The 5,511-nt window shown below is 49.3% G+C and overlaps 1 pseudogene; it reads right to left on the bottom strand.

Annotated features, from left to right (window-relative positions):
- Window positions 1–5,161: 5,161 nt before the first annotated feature.
- Window positions 5,162–5,284, bottom strand: LOC114906855 (annotated as a pseudogene).
- Window positions 5,285–5,511: the final 227 nt, after the last annotated feature.

The raw sequence follows: 5,511 nt of genomic DNA on the forward strand, positions 1-5,511 counted from the left end.
AGTGTGCTGCCAGCCTGGTATGGCTCTTGGTTTGTCTTAGTCTGTTCAGGCTGCTATAACAAAATACCACAGACTGGGTGGCTTATAAACAACAGACATTTATTCCTCACAGTTCCGGAGGCTGGCAGTCTGAGATCAGGGTGCCAGCATGGTCAGGTGATGGTTCTTTTTCCAGTCACAGATTTCCTATTGTGTCCTTACGTGGTGGAAGGGGCAGAGGAGCTCCCTGGGGCCTCTTTTATAAGGGCACTAGTCCCATTCTTGAAGGTACTGCCCTTATGACCCAATCACCTCCCAAAGACCCCACCTTCTAATACCATCCTTTGGGGGTTAGGCTTTCAATGTATGAATTTGGGTGGGGAGACACACACGTTCAGACCATAGCATGGCTCACGTGGCAGGTTGTCCTGCCTCCTTGTCATCCCCATGGCATCCCCCCTGCCCCCAGTGCAGAGGACCACTCCCTCTGTGGATCACCTTGGCTCCCACCAGTGAGTTAAGTCTTAGCATTTTCACTCTGCTGTTGCTGTACATCTCGAGTATCCGCAGAGGTTGTCTGCCTCAGTGGTCCGCTTTATCTCCCAGGAGAACCGGTTACTGGTTTGACTACAGTGATTTGGTTTTGAGTGGTATGCCTCAACCCTGTTTCCCCCAGGCCTCTCATGTTGATGCCCTGCTTTTGCAGAACGTGAGGTTTTCCAGAAATGGATATAGTTGACCCTCATTATGAGCGGTTCCGTATTTGTGAATTTGCCTGCTCACTAAAATGTATTTGTAACATCCAGAGCAATACATGGGGCGCTTGCCCAGTCATTCGCACAGTGCACGTGCAGAGCCTCAGAAAGTTTGAGTTGCCAGGAATGCACGATCCCAGCTGAGGTTGGAGAAATTGGTGCTCTGCCGTCTTGTTTCAGTGCCCAGACCAGAAATAAGCGTTCTTTTCACAGTCTCTTTAGTGCCATATTTTTCGCATTTTTGTGCTTTTTTTATTGGTAATTTTGCCGTTTGCAGTGGCCTTGAAATGCAGGGCAGGAGTGTCTGTAGTGTTTCTAAGCACTAGAAGGCTGTGCTGGGCCTTATGGAGAAAATATGTTTGTTAGACAAGCTTCCTGCAGCGTGAGTAACAGTGCTGTTTGGCTATGAGTTCAGTGGATGAACCAACGATACATATTTGATAAGGTGTCTTTAAACAGAAACACACAAAACAAGGTTGTATATTGATTGGTTGCTGAAAATGTTGTGGCCAGAGGCTCGAAGGAACCTAACCCTGTAATTTCTCTTGGGGACAGTGATTTAGTAGTCACTAATTCGGTGGCCATGGTGACTTTATAGCACAAAACTACCACAAATAATAAGAAAGTAACATTTGTCAGAAACAGACTCACAGACTTAGAGAATGAACTTATGGTTACTGAGGGGAAGGGTGGAGGAAAGGGATAGTTAGGGAGTTGGGGATTGACATGTACACCTGCTGTATATAAAATAGGTAACCAACAAGGACCTACTGTGTAGCACAGGGAACTCTGCTCAATATCCTGTAACAACCTAAATGGGAAAAGAATTGGAAAAAGATACATGTATATGTATAACTGAATCATTTTGCTGTACACCTGAAACCAACACAACATTGTTAATCAACTATACTCCAATATAACATAAAGAGTTTAAAAAAAGAAATTAACGTTTGTGTCTCCCCAAAATTCATATGTTGAAACCTAATCCCCAGTGTGATGTCATTGGGAGGAGGGGCCTTTGGGAGGTGATGAGGTCATGAAAGCTGAGTCCTCATGGATGGGATTAGGGCCCTTATAAAAGAGACCCCAGAGAGCTCCACCAGATGAGGACACAGTGAGTAGATGGCCATCTGTGAACAGGAAGTGGGCTCTCACCAGACACTGAATCTCTAAGTAAGTGCCTTGATCTTGGACTTCACAGCCTCCGGAACTGTGAGAAGTAAATGTGTGTTGTTGATAAGCCACCCAGTCTGTGGTATTTTTGTTATAGCAGCCTGTGCTCACTAAGACAGACTATATGTATCTTTCATCACAGCAGAGGTGCCTATGCTGAAATGTCCTTCCTGTGCAAAAAATTAGCACATGTGGATTGTTCTGCCAGGTCTGTGCAGATGTTCTGCTTACGTTTTTAACGACAGGTTTTCTCTCCCAGGTGTAAGTAGCATGGTCAATGCAGGAGCGATGAGTGGCTCTGGAAACCTGATGGATTTCCTTGACGAGCCATTCCCTGGTGTGGGGACGTATGAGGACTTCCACACCATCGACTGTCTGAGGGAGAAGTCACGGGACACCGACAGACACAGAAAGGTACATGCTGTACATAAGGACACTTTGAGGGGAATCCCTTCGGAGGGCTGGGCCATGCTTTTCTCGGACAGTCACTGAGCTAGAGCTTGGGTTCATGTGTCGTGTGCTGAGCTAGGTTCTAGAGAAGAGAAGGGCTAGTGGGAGAGGCAGAGATGTGGACAGGTAATTCTAATACCAGGTGCTTTGGGTGGAAGGCTATGTCATACAGAGGTGTGGTGTGGAGGGCAAGGAGTGGGGCTCTGGAACCAGACAGATTGGGTACATCCTGACTTTGACATCTTTAGGCTGGCTGACTTTTGGGGTGCCATTTCTGGACCCCCATCTTCTCATCTGTAAGGATGGAGTTAATTATACCAGAAGATTAAATGGGGCTGTATGTGTATGAAAGCACATATTACAGTGCCTGGCCTCTAGTGGGCAGTCAATATATATTTTTATGGGCTGCAGTAAAGTTATATATCAAGTGCTGTGGGATCATTTAGGAGGGATGGTTAGGGAGGGAGTTTTTAGAGAGGGTGCGATTTCAGTGGGGTCTTGAAGGATGACTAAGAATTTGCCAGGCAGAGGAAGGGGAAGGGATTCTCATCAGGAGTGGCTCTTTTTTAGGTCACAGAGGCATGAAAGACCGTGGCACATTTAGGCAGTTCAAGGAGCTCTAAGGTTTGGTGGCAGATTCACGGAAGGGGAGGACTAGAGATGAGTCTGGCCACGTGGGCGATGGGGCCACATTGGGAACCACTGAGTAGACCATGAAGAGGAGTTTAGATTTCCTTTTTTTTTTTTTAAGATTTATTTTATTATTTTAAAATTTTATTTATTTATTTTTGGCTGCGGCGGGTCTTAGCAGCAGCACACGGGATCTTCGTTGAGACATGCGGGATCTTTTCGTTGTGGCGCGTGGGCTTCTCTCTAGTTGTGGTGGGCGGGTTTTCTCTCTCTACTTGTGGCTCACAGGCTCCAGGGTGCGTGGGCTCTGTAATTGTGGTCTGTAGTTGTGGCACACGGGCTGCAGAGCACGTGGGCTCTGTAGTTTATGGCACGTGGGCTCTCTAGTTGAGGCGCGCCAGCTCAGTAGTTGTGGTGCGTGGGCTTAGTTGCCCCACAGCATTTGGGATCTTAGTTTCCTGACCAGGGATCAAACCTGCGGCCCCTGCATTGTAAGGTGGACTCTCCACCACAGGACCACCAGGGAAGTCCCTGGATTTCCTACTTCCTTATTTATTTACTTGTTTATTTTTGGCTGTGTTGGGTCTTCATTGCTGCACGTGGGCTTTCTCTAGTTGTGGCGAGCGGGGGCTCCTCTTTGTTGTGGTGCGCTGGCTTCTCATTGAGGTGGCTTCTCTTGTTGTGGAACATGGGCTGTAGGCGCACGGGCTTCAGTAGTTGCGGTGCGTGGGCTCAGTAGTTGTGGCTCGTGGGCTCTAGAGCGCAGACTCAGTAGTTGGGGTGCACGGGCTTAGCTGCTCTGCAGCACGTGGGATCTTCCTGGACCGGGGCTGGAACCCGTGTTCGAGTTGGAATGGAAGGTGGATTCTCAACCACTGTACCACTGGGAAAGCCCTGGATTTCGTTTTCATGGCCATAGGATACAAGAGAGATGCACTGCCAGGGGAGAAACAGGAAGCTTGGAAATGAGCTCAGGAGAAAGAGGAAGAAGATGTGACAGAGGGCAGTGAAGTGCCGATGGAGAGAGGCTTGGGGTCCAGATCCTTCACAGGAGCCGTTGCCAGGATGGAGGTGGGCAGTGGGGCCAGGATGACGCCCTGGCTGTGGTCAGAAGAGGGTGATGCCTTGGATGATGAGAGGAGGGAAAGGGGACGCGGCAGGTTTCAGGGGGAGGCCACTGAGTTCGGTTTCAGGCGCTGTGAGTTTGAACTGTTTGTCCAGCCTGTGGCTGGAGCGGGTAGGCAGGCGAGAGAAGCCTGTGCAGTTCAAGGGCAGGGTCAGGGCTGTTGGTGGAGCATGAGGGGTCCTTGGCATGCGACTGGGTGCTGAAGCTTTAGAAGCGGCCCAGGTGGCCTGGGTCTGGAGAGAGAGAGGTCAGGAGCAGTTGGGGCCCAGAGCAGTGCCAGAGTTAGTGTGTTCTGGGGGGCGGGCTGGGGCTCAGTGACGGATGCTTAGCGGAAGCAGGTCGAGGTGAAGGAGGGCAGCCAGCAGAGTGGCCACAAGTGAAAGGCGGGAGAGAGTGGCGAGGACGGGGCCCCCGCCACGGAGGGGTCAAGTCGGAGACGAAGCAGCCGTGAGGGGGCCGTCGGCGACCGAGGGCGAGCAAATCCAGCGCAGCGCGTGTCCGCTCAGCGCCGGTTCCTTGGCTCGCAGCCTCGCCCGCGCGTGCGCATGCTGCATATGGCTGCTCCTGTGCTACAACAGCAGGGTCCAGTAGTTGCCACGGAGACCATCTGACCTGCCGAACTGAAAACATTTACCTTCTGTCTCTTTACAGAAAATGTTTGCCAGCCCTTGCTCTAAAGGGTTATGAGGGGAATGACGATCTCAGGAATGTAGGTTTCTGTTAACACAGGGAGGCAAACGGGTGCTCTTACAATGTGTTTAGATGCAACCATCTGCCTGGAAAGCGTGATCCAGGCTGGCTCATTCAGCCTTCTTGCTGTTAATCAAAACTACAATGAGGTATCAGCGCACACTGGTCAGAGTGGCCATCATCAAAAAATCTACAAACCACAGTGCTGGAGCGGGTGTGGAGAAAAGGGGACCCTCCTACCCTGTTGGTGGGAATGTAAGTTGATACAGCCACTATGGAGACCAGTATGGACGTTCCTTAAAAAACTGAAATTAGAGTTATCATGTGATCCAGCAATCCCACTCCTGGGCATGTATCCAGAGAAAACTCTAACTTGAAAATATACATGCACTCCAATGTTCATGGCAGCGCTATTTACAATTAGCAGTAATCATGCCTCGGATAAACCTCATTGGCTATGATACTGCCACTGCACAAAGCTAACAGCACTATTGACAATAGCCACGACATGGAAGCAACCTAAATGTCCACTGACAGAGGAATGGATAAAGAAGGTGTGGTACATATAGACAATGGAATATTACTCAGCCATAAAAAAGAATGAAGTAATGCCACTTGGAGCAACATGGATGGACCTAGAGATTATCATACTGAGTGAAGTAAGTCAGAGAAAGACAAATATCACATGATATTGCTTATATGTGGAAT

Source organism: Monodon monoceros, unplaced genomic scaffold (assembly GCF_005190385.1).
Source record: "Monodon monoceros isolate NGI ecotype Baffin Bay Population unplaced genomic scaffold, NGI_Narwhal_1 Contig3611_ctg1, whole genome shotgun sequence".
NCBI classification, from domain to species: Eukaryota; Metazoa; Chordata; class Mammalia; order Artiodactyla; family Monodontidae; genus Monodon; species Monodon monoceros.